This window comes from Tachyglossus aculeatus, chromosome 18, assembly GCF_015852505.1.
Source record: "Tachyglossus aculeatus isolate mTacAcu1 chromosome 18, mTacAcu1.pri, whole genome shotgun sequence".
Taxonomy (NCBI): Eukaryota; Metazoa; Chordata; class Mammalia; order Monotremata; family Tachyglossidae; genus Tachyglossus; species Tachyglossus aculeatus.
This window is the reverse complement of record NC_052083.1, coordinates 1,436,168-1,452,921: the sequence shown is the minus strand read 5'-3', so window position 1 is coordinate 1,452,921 and position 16,754 is coordinate 1,436,168. Positions and strand designations below refer to the sequence as shown.

General features: G+C 43.9%; 1 protein-coding gene across 1 annotated transcript in view; it reads left to right on the top strand.

Moving 5' to 3' along the window:
• Positions 1 to 2,745, top strand: part of KHDRBS3 (KH RNA binding domain containing, signal transduction associated 3) — a 129,707-nt gene extending 126,962 nt beyond the window's left edge. The window contains exon 11 of the transcript XR_005454908.1: positions 2,351 to 2,745. The gene's annotated coding sequence lies outside the window, so the exon portion shown is untranslated. The remainder of the gene's footprint in view (positions 1 to 2,350) is intronic.
• The last annotated feature ends 14,009 nt before the right edge of the window (positions 2,746 to 16,754 follow it).

The window sequence follows — 16,754 nt, the reverse complement described above, 5'->3', positions numbered from 1 at the left end:
TGGTCGAATGCATGTAATACCACGGTTTCATAATGTATAGGGTTTCTGCTCCATTTTAGCCAGTGATTCATGTGAAAGGGTTAGGATTGGGGCAGAGATTGCTGTCTAATCGAAAGAGGCTGTATTTTGTGAATTGAATCTGAGACTAAATACGATTTATTGCAAATAAATTTGGATTGTATTTCTGACTGGGATTATCATTGTCAGAATTATACGTTTCAACATTATGAATGAAGGTGTTTCAGGGTAGCAGAAAGATTGGTGTTTAGTTGCTCAATTTGCATTGTTTTCTGTTTTCAGACTCATTTGGTGGAAGGAAATTCTTTGATAAGTTCTGGAAGTAGCAAGTCCCAAGTCCCGGAGACATTAAGCCTGTGGCTTAGTGACAAATAGGAAATTCAGTCAGGGTTTCTGAGTCATTAGACTAGGAGGTGATGGAAGAAGTTCAGCCATATTAAATGTGTTTTGGCATTTAGGTAGAAGGTGGGATTTTTTTAAGTGAGAGGATAAAAAATAAATCTCACCATTATAACCTAATGCTTCTCCAATATACTGAGAAATCTTAGAACTAAATTGTGAGACCTCTGTTGATCAGTTTATTTGGTTCTGATTGGAAATGAGACCCACATACAGCTCACATCAAGAGCAAGCCATTGGTGCCTCATTGGAGACAATTCTGGTCTTCATCCTAGTTGCTCTCGATGTTCAGGCTTTTCTCTGTTTTTAGCCAAGGTAACAAATGAAAATGCCATTGTGAGAGCACTTCAGGACCCTTCTAAGCATGATGGGATTACATTTACAGGTACTTAGGTGCATGTTTTAATTCAGAGATCACCACTTTGAAGGGTATATTTTAAATATACATGCCATCTTCAAATCAGCGTTTAAGGAACCAGGTTTGTTTTTGATGAATTTGTTGACATGCAATATTTTTGAGCACCAAAGGCCAAGGACCGGAAAATATTAAGGGAAGAATGATGTCTCGTTTCCCCAAGCAGATTGTAAGCTCCTTGAGGATAGGAATTGCATCTTTCTTCTCTCTCTATTCTCCAAGTGCTTCACACAGTGCAGTGCATGCAGTAAGCACTCAGAAAATACCATAGATTGAGCAATTGACTGATATTGAGTCCCACTTTCCCCATGAAGAATAGGAGCAATGGCTTCCAACAGACTTGAGTCGCTGAGGATGGTGCAGGGATGGTGGGGCAGAAGCGGTCAACTTGCATCTCTCTGCTTGCAACATGAAGCTGTGATGCCCTCCATTACTCTAGTGGCAAATCACACAACATCCCCTGGGGCTCTTGAAGGATGACTCCAGACCCCGAGTAACTCCACCATGCCCAAGATCCAACTACCCTTGCTCCCACTAATAATGATCATAGTCAAGCTATTTGTTAAGCACGTACTATGTGCCAAGTACTATACTAAGCACTGGGGTAGATACAAAATAATCAAGACAGACACAGCCCCAGTCCCACATGAGGCTCACAGTCTAAGGTAGAGAGAGAACAGGTAACTTATCTCCATTTTACAACTGAGGAATCGGAGGCACAGAGACATTGATTTGCTTAAGGTTCCACAGAGGGCACGCGATAGAGGTGGCAATAATCAGGCCCATATTCTTTCCACTAGGCCACACAGCTTTTGGATGTGGGAGACGTATGAGGTGCGAGGAAAGAAGTATTTCGTCTGGTTTAATTTGTGGTTGAAATCCAAATCTATAGATTGAAATGCTCTTTGGTATACTGAATAAATCATGCGTGGGTCTAACTCTAGTAATAGTACTTTAATAGTAACAATGATTTGTAGGATCGCTAATCCAACATTTCTGAAATGGGGCGTCTCAGTTTGGGCCTCAGTCAGCATCTGTGGGCTGTATTAGGTCATTTTAGGCATGTTTAAAGATAATTCTAGGAGGAAAAGCCATTCTTGTCTTAAGAGTCTGCAAATGCAAGTTTCTTTCTGAAGCATTGGATGGCATGAATAAGCCATTTTCTGCTATTGGGATGGATTTCCTGTTCACTGGCGTATATGCACTTTGAGAAAGTAGGTTTGCCCCTTCTCTGTCCCAGGCTCCTCGGGAATCAGATCTGAAAATGTGCAAATGAATCATTTAGATATCCCAAATTAATAACAATCGTTCATCTACCCTTATTGAACACAAATCTGCTTGTCATTTGTGTTCTTGATAAAAATAATGTGCATGTTTGCATTATTTTCCATAAGTATCCATTAATCTATTGTGCTTCTAATTACCAACTTTGCCTATAACTTGACAGTCCCCTGAGCCCTAGTAATAATTATTAGTTTACAGATATATACAAATTTATTTCATTTTCCTCTTTTGCAGGGACTTCTACCGTTTTAATTATGGACTCCTTAAGACTATTCAGTTCACCAACGTGCCTAGGCAATAATGAAATCCGCTTTGGAGCTTGAAAATCTGTTTTTGTTTGTACTATTTTATGCCCTTTTAAACATTTTATAAAATGATGTGCTTTTAGTTTTGAGCCACTCATCAATTGCCCTCATATGAAATCTCTTCCTGTGGTAAATGATGGTTTATGTAGTAACTAATAAAGTAAGTCCATCTAAATCCCTGTTACTTGAAAGAGAAGAGAGTCCTTCTGTTACTTCAGTGCTGCTTTGTAAATTTTGCAGAAATGAAAATCCTATAAAAGTCAAGAATCACTGCATGAAGTCAAGTCCATTTCCATTCTTAAAATGATTCATCCACCTTTTTATATGAACCAATAAATATTCATCAAAATTACTATGGTATTCAAGGTTAATCATAAACTCCACTACCTGAAACAAAATGTTACTGACAGAATGAGGTGAGTAAACCCTGATTTTCATTTATTTCTGTAATTGGTAATATAATATGAAGGGCATGATCCTTAAGAGAAGCAGCATGGCTCAGTAGCAAGAGCCCAGGCTTGGGAGCCAGAGGTCATGGGTTCTAATCCTGCCTCCACCACTTGTCAGCTGTGTGACTTTGGGCAAGTCACTTAACTTCTCTGTGCCTCAGTTCCCTCATCTGTAAAATGGGGATGAAGACTGTGAGCCCCAAGGGGGACAACCTTGATTACCCTGTATCCCCCTCAGCACTTAGAACAGTGCTTGGCACATAGTAAGCGCTTAAGAAATACCAACATTATTATTATTATTATTAAGAACCATGTTAATGTTAATAACCATGTTAAGAATCATTCTCATCCTCTCTCACTTTCCCCCTCCTCTCTTCTCTTCTCTCTCTCCTCCACATATATATTTCTCTCCATATGTCATTTACTGGTGCCGTATGATTTTAATAAGCTCATGAGGAGCTTAACTTGTCTCAGTAGAAAGTCACACAATGTGTTCTTCAGTGTAGTCATTGGCTCCTCTTAGGGCATGGTCGTGGTGGTGATGTGTGGCGGGGGTTGGTCTCCTGATTGCTCACACCTGCAAGTCAGGCTCCCTCAAGACGTCCACTTACACTTGTTTCCCTTCAAACCCATTGGGCCAGTCAGGTTCATCACAAAATCATTTCTGATGTTCAGCCTCCCTGCATCCTCTGATAATGCTGATAGAAAACAAAATTTCTTGTGTTTCAAATCCACAGTCCACCGATCCCCACCGAACAATCAATAGCCCTGGGCACTGGGGCCAGATGGTAGAGGAGCCCTGCTGATAGAAACCCAACTGGCCATCTGAGTGCACCTGGTTTCTAGTCTGAGTCTCGACTACATTTTTACCCAAAATATAGACATCAGATAACAAACAAAACAGATTTAATGTTCCAGGAAATGACACTGCTCCTGCTATTACCCAACCAGCCATGGCTTTTTGCTAGACATGGAGATCCAAAGAGATTCAAGCGGGAACCAACTCCAGAAACTGAGTCTGAGTCTCCCAGGATCAGGAGTGTTATCCCAGTAGGGAGTTGGAGGAGCTGCAACATCTTTCAGTGGAACCTGATTATCTTGTACCTACCTCAGCTGTTAGTACAGTTCTGGCACAAAGGCCACAATTGTTATCCTTATTATAGAGAAGTATTTACTGAGCACCTACTGGGTGTAGGGCACTGAACTAAATGCCTCAGTGATGTAACACAAGTATGAGACCCATCCCTGCCCATGAAAAGCCACTCAGGACCATTTACTCATAGTATCACATAAACCTTCTCTGGTGGTGGAATTCATCTTTTAAGTTGAGAATTTGTTTTAAGCTTTCCAAAGTTGATCGACTCTCTTGCTACTCACAGCTTCTGATAGAGTTTTCATACTTAATACTATCAGCTTCTAAGCCACAGTCGTTTATGGAAGAAAAAATGCAGTGTTCTTTTTCTGGGGCCATGTCCTTATTGGTTTGAATATCGCCATTTGTATTATCCAACTGGAAGAAGGACTCCAAGACTACTATTTTAGGGATGACTGTTCCTAGGGTCTATTGAAACTGTTGCTCCAAATCAAAACAGTTGCCCAGCCTCTTCTGACGATGCTGGGGTGTGAGATTTTAAGGTGCTGGTTGTCTACATTTCCTGGGATCCCGCTGGCCCCCAGTGGTTTTCTGTGAAGAAAGTTTCCAAGCCATGAGTGGATGCTGATGACTTTTGTCACCTTGACCATGTAGTTGTTGACTTGCTTCCATACATTCTAATAGTGTGGCCATGCTGGCAACTGGCAGGGTCATGGATGCAAATGCAAAACCTACAGGATACAGTGCTGCTGCTTGGAGATGAAGTATTCTCCCCAGACACGTTCCCTCCATTGCAGATGAAGAGAGAAAATTGGGCTGGATCCCCTGCAGGCAGCATTGGTGCAGCTGAGTGGCTGCAGCAGTCAAGGAGCTGAGTAAAATGTATTGGAAAAATTGATCAGCATTGATTTTAACCCCCACACCCTCAACAAAAAGGGTGACTTTTTTTTGATGGTAGTTAAGTGCTTTATGCCAAGCGCTGTACTATGTACTGAGGTAGATACAAGCTAATCAGGTTGGACACAGTCCATGTTGCTCTTGGAGCTAACAGTCTTAATCCCTGTTTTGTGGGTGAGGTAACTGAGGCACATTTAAGTGACTTGCCCAAGGTCACACAGCAGACGAGTGGAGGAGGCAGAATTAGAACCCAGATCTTCAGACTCCCAGGCCCGTGTGCTTTCCATTAGGCTTCTTTGGACTCAGATGGGCCTTCTGGGGCCCCAGCAGTGTTCCATGTTTACACCTTTGCCCTCCAATTTGTCGTTAGTATTGTTTCAGAATAATGGTGATGATGATGATGATGGTATATATGAAGGTGTGTGCTATATCCCGGGGTAAACATAAGCAAATCAGACACAGTCCCAGTCCCTCATGGAGCTCATAGTTTAAGGGGGAGGGAGAACTGGTATCCTATCCCCATTTTAAAGATGAGGAAACCGAGGCCCAGGAAGCTTACGTACAGTCACACAGTAAGTGAATGTGGCAGAGCTGGAACTAGAGCTCAGGTCTCCTGACTTTTGTTTTTTTTTCCCCTAGGTCATCTGACTGCCCTGGAAAACAGGTGGACAGGTGCTTAGTGTCCATTTGCTTCAGGTTTCTGAAGCCTTTGCCTTTCATAGGTAGCCGAGAGCCACATTGAATATCCCAAATGGACAGAGGCATTGCCTTAGCGTCCAGGGGCCTGGGCTTCACACATGATCTTTGCATGTCCTGACCATATGGAACCTTTTCTTCTTGAGCCAGCTGGGGGTCAGCCACATCTTCTGCCACAGCTGCTGGGGACAATTTGGAAATGTCATCCATCAATAGTATTTATTGAGCACTTACTGTATGCAGAGCACTGTACCAAGTGCTTAGGAAATTACAATAGAGTTGGTAGACACAATTCCTGGTCACAAGGAGCTTACAGTTAGGAGGGGCTTTCTAGGTGACGCTATATGGGATTCTATTGTTCATTTCAGATTCCTTCCTAGAGCAGTGCAGATGTAGTTCAGAATGGTCCCTTAGCATGCTCAGAAATGGTTATTTCCCATGACATTCTGCAACTAGGAAGCTTTAGTCCAGAATGAACTATGAGCATGCTCAATAATGCATAGCTCTTCCCAGGGTGCAATACTAAGCACTTGGAAGGGTAAAACAGGAGAAAGGTACATGAAACCTGCCCCTGTGGAACTTGAAATCGAATAGGAGTTTTGATCTGTAGAGAAGACAGCAAATAGAGATAGTTTGTTACCCTGATTGTTGCCCCGAGACCCAATTACAGACCATACAGACCAAGCGTAAAGGAGAGCTGCAGTGATTGCTGCAGAGAGAAAGAGAGTGAGTGAGAGAGAGAGAGATAGAGTGTGTGTGTGTGTGTGTCTGTCTAAATAACTGCTGCCCACACCCACTTCAGGCAAGTGTGTTTTTTGAAAGCATTTTTGGGGCCAAAACCCATTTTTGAAGAGACTGTTCATGGAGTAAGCCTCATGTGGAGCACTAAAGTAACAATGCCAGAGCCACCTAGTGCAAATGAAATTTCGGCCTGTGTATTCACCTAGCATTCATGTGTCTCACTTCAAATCTGCCCTGGAACTCTATAACTACCTGTCAGATTCTCTGCCCTGTGCCCTAATCTCATTCTGCCCCCTGAAGCTCTGAGAAAAGCAAAATCCCCATCAAATATCCACACTAATCAGCAGGATTCCAAGGAGATGTGGCCCACTTTATCAGTCACAATTAATTCAGCTTGAAGAATGATGCTTTCCACAAAGTGCTTCAACATCATTCCTAGATTTTATCCTCACAGCAGCCCTGAGAAGAAGAGAGAGGAAATGTATTATCCCTATCTCATAATTGAGGCCCAGAGAAACTAAAAGATTTGCCCAAGGTCAAACAGCAAGTCGATAGCAGAACTGAAATTAGAATTCAGGTCTCCTGATTCCCAGAACTGTGTTTCTTCTACTAGAAGACTGTGTTCCACTGTGTTTCTCCCGGCACAGACTGGGAGGGAAGAATAAATCGTTTAAATAAATGGTGAGGCATCATCTCAACAATGGCAAGAGAGCAGTGGACTCTTTGGAGACTATTACAGAAGACAGACCAGTCTGGTGGGCTGCTATAGGGAGAGCCATCAGAAGAACAGTTGCTCTGCCATAGCAGAGTATTTGCAAAGATTGGATAAGTAAGATGGCAGCTGGCAAACAGACTGATAGACGGGCTCCGGGCAAACCCATCAGCACCGCTAGCATCTACCCTCACGTGTAAATAATGCGGCAGGGAGTGTCGGTCATTCAAAGTTCCCTTTGGCCAGACCCACTCACAGGAACAGGATCTCACCAGCGACATCATCACATTTGGGGGAGAAAAATGTCAACTCTACACTTGTGAAACAGCCGGAGGTAACTAGGTCCTACAACAGCCAGAGTCAGGTGAAATATGGAACACTTAAAAGCTTGTATTCCTGGTCCTCCCTAGAGGGTTAGGTTCCCTTAGAACAGTAGCATGTGGCGATAAGAACAGATATGAATGCTATCAAGCAGCAGTGTCAATCTGGCAGACTCTCAACACTTCCATAGATGGAATCTCCAGGAACAAAAGCTTAGCTTCCAGTGCCTTGGATACAGATTCCAGCAGACCCAGGTAAAGGATCAAGGGAAGAAGTAATCTCAATATCCCTTCTGTTTGGTGGGAAATGGGGCTGTTCCATGCCATATCTGTGCAGCCTCAGTCCTTCTAGAACTCTGGTGTCAAGGCATTTGATGGACCTGAACAAACAGCGACCAGAGCCACTCAGCATGGCACAGCCCTCACATGACACGCTGAATGCATATTGTCTCCACATGCACCCAAAGCATGAATACAGCTACATGGCACCCTTCATGTTTGGAACAGAAGCTGCAGCAGTGAGACATTTGCAAAGTTGCAAGGTTTCCTGATGAAGGCAGTGGGTGGCACACGGCCCCCTCCCTGTTTGTGCGAAAGATGGATCCTAGATTTCCATTCACTCCAACGGCAGTTCTGCTAGCAACTCTGTGCTCATTGATCAATCAGAAAGTCAATCAATGGTGTTGATTGGGTGCCTAAGTATTGTACTAAGTACTTGAGAGATTACAACAGTATCAAGACACCCATGGCCCACTCCAGAGGAATTTATAATGTAATGGGGCAGACAGACAGACAAAAATCATTTACAGAGCGTTCAACCCAAAGAACAAATAGAAAGCAAGAAGCAGTACTAGACACCTTAGGACACAACATTTAAATGTACAGATATATCCTCTTGATGAAAATGTAATTTGATAGAAAAACCTTAGCTCATTCTTCTACATCAAGAGAGGTAAGGGGATTTCCCTTGTTGAATTTAATGGTATGTTGAAAACCTTTGAATCTAAAAAAAAATAAATAAAAAAAACTGTGGTCCTTTTTCCTACCAGCCTCTACTGGCTTTATTTCCTTTTGAAATGAAGGAAAAGAGCATGGGCTTGGGAGTCAGAGGTCTTGGGTTTCTAATCCTGGCTCCTCCATATGTCAGCTATGTGACTTAGGGCAAGTCACTTAACTTCTCTGTACCTCAGTTACTTCATCTGTAAAATGGGGCTGAAGACTGTGAGCTGCACGTGGGACAATTTGATTACTTTGTATCTACCCCAGTGCTTAGAACAGTGCTTGGCACATAGTAAGCGCTTAGCAAATACCATCATCATTATTAATACTAGTGTATTTTAAGGATGGGGATTTTGTTCTGGAGGTTTTATTTAAGGTGGAATTTTGTTAAACATGGAAGTTTATCATCCAACTTTCCACTGTTACAATGTAAGTTATTCTAGGGCAAGACTGTTTTCTCTTTCTGTTGTGTGTTCCCCAAGTATTTAGAACAACACTCTGCACAGAATTAAGTAAATACTTTTAACTCGTGAATATGGCTGGAACTCACTACTTCTACATTAAAGAAGGATAAAGAAGGCAGAAAGTGTCCATAGATTTGTACAGTGAAGCTACAGGGACACTGTCTTATTCATGAAGTGATAATAGTATTGGCTAAGAATTAGTCTATGCCAAACACCATACTGAGAACTGGGATAGATACAGAGTAATTAGGTGAAGCACAGTCTCTGTCCCTCATGACACTCAGAGTGGAAGGGGAATGCTCAGAGCCTGTGCCTCTCTTCAGTGTGATGGGATATTGGAGGTGGAGAGGCCAGGTTCCGGATTCTTCTTCTCATTTTGGCTTTCATCACCAGGACTGTCTCTCACAGTTTCTCCAGCTCCTTCAACAATGTTCTGCTCCCACCACACACCAAATTGGTGACAACGATGAAATGGGTGTAACGGACTATAGTCCATTTTAATTGTTTGGAAAAGTGATCACTTTAATCTCCACCCTTGATTTGTGTCAGGCCATGAAAAAATCTGGAGGAAATCCCAAGAGCAGTTATCTGGGGGCCAAAGTTATCTTTCTGTTTGCACAGAGAAGTTCTCAGCAAAGAGTCATTCCCAACATCCCGGTCTGCAATGCCCCTGGAAGCAGAACTGTCTGTTTCAACCACAGAAATCGATAGAGAAGAGAGTGGGGTTATGGAGTCCCTTAATTATCTGGGTCACATGTAAGCATTTGCTTTAAACACAGTCACTCAATCTCCCAATATGCAATACAGTATATCCAGTCTGTATCTTTCTCCATTTCCTGGCGAGTGACAAAGACTCCCCTCTCGGAACACTCTGCACCCCTGGAGTCACCCGCCGCCTGCCCCCACCCCCACCCCGTGGGCTTGGCTAATGAGAAAAATGCTGCTCCAAACTGAGTCTGATCATTTTCAAGATGTTATTTGTTCTCTGAGAAGTCTGCTGGATTATGATGAATAGTGCGAGGTGCGAAAACCTAATGGAGTTTATGCTTTGTGGTTCCCTGAGAGGCCCAGCGCTGGGCAGGGGAGTGGAAAACAGGCCGGGGAAGGGGAGAGGAAGAGGGGATAAAATGGAAAGGATGGAGAGTGGGATAGATGGGTTGGGGAGGTTCAAGAGAAGGCAAGGAGGGAACTGGGAAAGGTGATTTTAGGATCAGGTGGAAGGCTTGTGTACATACTTTGGAGATCTGTTGTCCAGGGATCACAGTTCTAAGATGTCCCCAGACCCCAAGGGAGAGCTCTACCCTTGTGCTTCAGCCCAACAGACTCTGGGAAGGGCAGAGAAAGCCTGCAGGCTTGCGGGGGTGGTTGTCCTTAGTGGGTCACCAACTGTGTGAGTCTCCAGAGTCCAGAGCTTGGATGATCACTCATCCGGTTGTACACCAAGGTGACCTCCAGTTTCCAGCTAAGAATTCAGGGCTTGGGAGCTCAGGGCTTAAGAGATGGGGGGCTAAGGGACTCATAGGGCTGAGGCCTTAAGCTCCTTTTGCCTTCAGTTGGAGGTTGTGAAGTTTCTGGGCATTGGTAGCATCAGTCTCCCCCCTACCATGATATTTCTAGAATCCAGGCTTGCTGGGAGCCACACTTAGCATTATATTTAGCATGGACATCCCTTAAGTTTTATATTCACAAGTTCTTTCTCACCTTCTTGGAAACTGCTCTCTTTCCTGCTCCAGAGGCAGGTTCTGGGCTCAACTGCGAGCCATGCTTTCCTTTTGTGGTTTCAGGGCCTTATACACCCTTTAGCTGATGAGAAGTCCTTTTTAAAATAAGATAGAGATCCATCTGTCTGGAGGGCTGAGGTGCTGGTTTCTTTGGAGGGAGCAGAATGGAAGTCTAGAAGTCACTAAATGCTTGAGAGTAAAATACAATGAAGTTGGTCGGTATATTCCCAGCTCACAAGGAGCTTACAGTCTAGACAGTGGGACAGACATTAAAATAAATTATGGATATGCATATATAATGGCCATGGGGCTGAGAGTGGTGTGAATATCAAGTGCTTAAAGGGTACAGATCTAAGTGCAGCTGCAGCAGGCCAGGGGAAAGGAGGAGAAGGGGCTTTTGGCTGCATTGACGAGAGTGTGGGAGGATGGGCAGGGGCCCACTGGCATCAACAGCACCTAAATTTCCCAGCAGAACCAGTGACTAAGCCAGAGATCCTCTTAACACACCACCCAGGGGATTCCTGACCTCTCTTTTTTCTACAAAGCTCAGACTGGTCATGGGCAGGAAAAGATCGGTCTGTCATCAGAGGCATCTCTAACATCAGTAGTCTGCTGTGGTTTCCTCTCTGTTAGCATGCTACTGTGATCTCCACTCTATTCAGCTGGTTGCCATTGTTCCCAGCATCTGCTCAGACCACTCTCCAGCTGAGGGCCCTGGGTTAGATAAATCTTACTGATGATGTGAAGTGAGACAACCTGAAACTGCTGCTCTGTAAGGACAGGGGAGAGGAAAGGGCACTGGGTGGAGAGAGGCAGCATGAGAACTCACTTTTGCAGCAGAAAGGCAGCATCCCAGAGAAGTCTGGGGAGTCAGAGACAGGTGGCTAGCCTTTTATCACAGGTTGGGAAGCCCATGTCCAGCCTGATGTTGTTGTTTAATATTTATTCATGATCCAGAGCTAGCCCACCAAGTGTCAATAGCTCTGGATCCTGACTTCTGCCCTTTGAAGGAGAGCAAAGCTTTCTTTGTTCCATTATTTTAGTAACCTGCTCTCCCTAGAACATTAAATCCACTTTGTTTTGCAACCACCTGATCAGCCCTAGACATAAGGTAATTTGAAATTGTTATATATTTTATGTGCACACTGACAAACACAAACATACATACCACACACATTTACTCTTCGATATTCATAACCCTCCTTCCACCACAAAAATCCTATGCACAACCTCCCACCACACACAGATCACACACACACACACACACACACACACACACACACACACACATATTGTTCAGATACCTTTTTCACTACTTTTTTGTGGGGCAAAGCTCAGGAAAGATGGCCTAGGCTGATGGGACTGCTAGAAACTGGAACTCTCCCCCACAAGAAGATTGTGCATTTCTCATTGGAGAGTTCTCTGCAGAAGGGATGATGGATTGACCGTTGACCTTCTGGGCACTTGGAGGTATCAGTCCAGACCTGTTGTCCCAGGAGAGGCCACTGGGCTACTGTTGTCCTCAGAATGATAAAGGGGCTCCTGTTGTCCCAGGAGGCGCCAAGGGGATACAGTTGCAAAGGAAACAAGAAGGGGTTTCTGTTGCATCGCAAGATGCAACTCTACCACTTGTCTGCTGTGTGTCCTTAGGCAAGTCACTTGGATTCTTGGTGCCTCAGTTTCCTCCTCTGCATAATGGGGATGAAATACCTCCTCTCAATCCCACTTAAAACTGTCAGGCCTTTGTGGGACAGGAATTGTGTGTGATCTGATTGTGTTGTACTCACTCCAGTATGTAGTACAGTGCTTGGCACATAATGCTTAGTGAAAAGCAACATTTTTTTTTCTTTTTTGTAATTAATAGATATGAAGGGATTCGCCCTCCAATTCCAGCCAGTCACATTCTAAGGGAAGTGGAGACCCCTGCCTGTGAGCCTCTTTATCCCATTTCCGGTCCCCTGCCACGACCAGACAATAACAAGACTGTAGAATTCGACCCTCCTGTGCCCAGAGTCAACTACTTCTCTCCAACCCTTTCATGGGGACTGGGATGGGGAGAGAAGGTGGAGTGGTGAGGAGGAAGGAGAAAAAAAACATTCTTTAAGAAAGGTAATTTGGGTGGACAAAGACTCATAAGAGATTGTCCTGGCAATGAATCAGGATGCTTATCCTGCACAGTTCTTGTTTATTTAATATTCGTATTGACTTCCACTTCTCAGTACTCCGTGTTCTAGAGAGCAGTAAATTACAGTAACCGGATATTCTGACTGAGCGCTGACTGGCCTTTTGAGAAATGGTGAGGCTTGAAGACACATTTTCCGGGATTTCTCAGGCCCTGCAAATGGTCTACTGCCACGTTCCAAACTGGAGAGGCGTTCGACCCAGTGACAGTCAGGGGCAATGAGAATCTCCCCCCACCCCCCCCAGTCATCCCCTCCAATGCAGGAAGTTCCCTGAGAGCTGAGGCCTCAGGAAGCCCTCAACCCCAAACAGAATAAGCAGTACTGGGGCACCACTAGCACCACAGGCAACCTAGGGGCAAGAGGGTGACCTTTCCACCCGCACAATGTGGACTTGGCTGTCAGCCATATCATCTACAGCTACTACCATCTTGGTGCAAGTACAAGTGTCTAGTACAGTGCCCTGCATACAGTAGGCACTCAGCAAATGCCATTGCTGGGTTCCCAGCAACTGGGCTTGTGCCTGAGGTTTCTCCTGGTTTTAATCTCTCTGGGCTCTACCCAGTGATCATGGTTTCCAGAGCCTGGGAACAACTGAGAAAAGTATTCAGGTTAGCAAACCCTGAGGACTGTGGCAAACTTCATCAAATCCATCAGAGAGGAAATAGGGAACCCTTGAAGTTGGGTTATCCTTTTTGTGTGCATGTGTGTGTGCGTGTGTGTTTGTGAACACCACATGGGTGACAGCATTCCCTCCTGGCTGTCTCTGAGTGTCCATCTCAATTCTACCTCTCCCCGCAGCAACAGTAAATGTCTCCATTAAACTGCAGGAGACCTTAATGCAATGATCCCTCTCTCAATACCATTTCAACAGTTCCCTGCCCTTCCAACATCGGAGGCTTGGGCTGTTCAGTGATGCGAGGGACCATCTGTTTTTGAACTTTTAGTCTCTATCCCAGGGCTAATGGGAACAGTCAGGCTTGTAACGAACAGCAGATGGTCTGGGGGAATGACAGCAAGCTGCCCAGCTTCTAGGATGGTGGCATCAATTGCTTCCTGGCCTGGTGGGGGCATGAAGCCTTCACTGGGGCCTGGGAGATCTGGGTTTGATGGACCAAATGTCAAGGTAAGAAACCTTGCAGTGAGTCTACATGTATGTAATGCTCTCTCTACATGTGTGTGCTTGAATAGCCACAGACATGCACTAGACTGTAAGCTCCTTAAAGGTGGAAACTGGGTCTTCTATTTCTATTGCACTCTCTCAAGTGCCCACTTCAAAGTTCCACAGTATTAGATGTTCAGTTCACTCTATTATCAGGTATATGGAGTCTATGTACATCAACTTCCATCAAACAAGGGTTCTCTGTTGCAGATGCGTGTGGCCTAGTGGAAAGAGGACAGGCTTAGAAGTGAGGGGACTTGGGTTCTAATTCCAGCTCTGACTGCCTGCTGTGTAACCTTGGGAAAGTCAGTTAACTTCTCTGTGCCTCAGTTCCCTTATCTGCAAAGGGGGCATTCAATATCTGTATCCCTCCTACGTAGACTGTGAACCTCATATGGGACCTGATTATCTTTCATTTACCCCAGCACTTAATAGAGTGCTTGGCACATAGTAAGCATTTAGCAAATAACACAATTATTATTATTTGTTCCATTTCAGGATGTACATCTCAAAGTCCATTAACAATAATTACAGCATCTATTGAACTTTCTATGTGCCAAGCACTATACTAAGCGCTAGGGAAGATACAAGATAATCAAGTTGGACACAGTCCCCATCCCAATGGGAGCTCATAGCCTAAGGGAGAGAGTGAACGAACAGGTATTTAATCTTCATTTTGTTACAAATGAGGAAACTTAGGGAAGTTAAGTGACTTGCCTGAGATCTGACCTGTACTGTGTATGATCTGATTATCTTGTATTTATCCCAGAACATACTACAGTGCTTGGCACATGATAAGGGCTTAATGAATATAGTCATATTACTACTATTACTAAGGTTTCACAGCAGTCAGGTGGCAGATCTGGGTTTAGAACCCAGGTCCCCTGACTCCAGGCCTATGCTCTTTCCAATAGACAATGCTACACTCTGTATGCAGCTTTAAGGTGAACTATTCTTTGTTATAAATAAAATATTTATACATACACATATTTGCTCACATACATGCAGATACACCTTTAATCACTATATATCCATTTAATTTTTGAGTAAATTGTCTTTAAAACTCTTCTGAATCAATAGAATGTATATCTAATCTGACTAATCACAAGAGTTGATACCAGTCTGACCTTACTGGATTAATGCATGAAAAATCAGCCAGTTAAGAAGTAAATGATTGGATAACATTTCAACACTCTAGAAAGATCATTTGGTTGTATTTGTGCATACAGGCAACTTGAGAGTGAAATGGAAAACATCTGTTTCAACATAATTCATGAGAAATCCTTTCATTATTAATCAAGATGGCATGAGATGAAGATGGGCAAACTATTCGGACTCCATCGATTTAGGAGGAGTCTCTAGCCTTTTCTGAGTCAGCCTGTTGGCAGTGATGTGATTCTATCACCTTCCATTTTTTGTACTCCTTGATGTTGACTTTGTTGATCTTCCCTCCGTACAAGAAGATGGTAGTGAGGGAAGGATGTGAGGAAGAGATCAGAGAACTTGACCAAAAGCTAAATAAGACTTTTCAAACCTGTAACAGTTCCCCTCAAAGAGAATAAAACCCTAAGCACCCAGTTCCATAGCCTTTCTTACTTTGGGGAGATTTGAGATACGCAGGAAACCTCACCAGTAGCTGGCAGCCCCACTTAGAACTGCTGAACTCTGCAACCTGGGTTAATTTCCATTCAGCTTGGCTTGGTAATAATATCAACCTAATGGAAACCCATCTCCAAAATGTCTAGTCATCCTTCCATTGCACAATAGATGAAGCTAATCATGTTTTAAAGAGACTAAATATTACAGCGAAATAAAAAGGTTCATTATGTCTTAGTCAGGAATATTAAACATCTGTGACCTAGGAGAGGGGAAGCAGAGATTAAGTTTGACGTTTGAGTGAAACCCTGTAATAAAAACAATTAGGGCATTAATGTAAAAAGATTCCACGTTTTTTAATATCATTGACCTTTTAAGCCCACTGCATCTCTTTTACTCTTTCAGATTGCAAAGTGTCCTTAAGGACCCATCTGGGAAAAGGACGATTTAGAAAATTCATTCTTGGTTTAGCACCACACAGCTTCAGCACATTACCCAGGAGAGTCTCTGACAATGTTCTTGTTTCCTCATCCCAGCCTCACTGCAGTAACCCCAGATGGCTGTGGGGAGGGCTGACCAGTCAGGATGTCCTGTCATTGAAACATCTTGTCTCTCCATCACTTACAACAGGATTTGCCCCTCAGGATGCTTAAGGACAAAGCCAGAGAGGTGAATTGGCCCCTTGCTGGTGTCTCTGAAATATACTTTCCCTGGAAGTGCCAAGACTCTGTACCTGAGTCCCTTGATTCATGGACCTCATTGAGTCACACTTAGGGAGAACAGAAAATTCCAGGAAAAAAAATAGTCATCAATCAATCAATCAATCAATCGTATTTATTGAGCGCTTACTATGTGCAGAGCACTGTACTAAGCGCTTGGGAAGTACAAATTGGCATCACATAGAGACAGTCCCTACCCAACAGTGGGCTCACAGTCTAAAAGGGGGAGACAGAGAACAGAACCAAACATACCAACAAAATAAAATAAGTAGGATAGAAATGTACAAGAAAAATAAATAAATAAATAAATAGAGTAATAAATATGTACAACCATATATACATATATACAGGTGCTGCGGGGAAGGGAAGGAGGTAAGACGGGGGGATGGAGAGGGGGACGAGGGGGAGAGGAAAGAAGGGGCTCAGTCTGGGAAGGCCTCCTGGAGGAGGTGAGCTCTCAGCAGGGCCTTGAAGGGAGGAAGAGAGCTAGCTTGGCGGATGGGCAGAGGGAGGGCATTCCAGGCCCGGGGGATGACGTGGGCCGGGGGTCGATGGCGGGACAGGTGAGAGCGAGGTACAGTGAG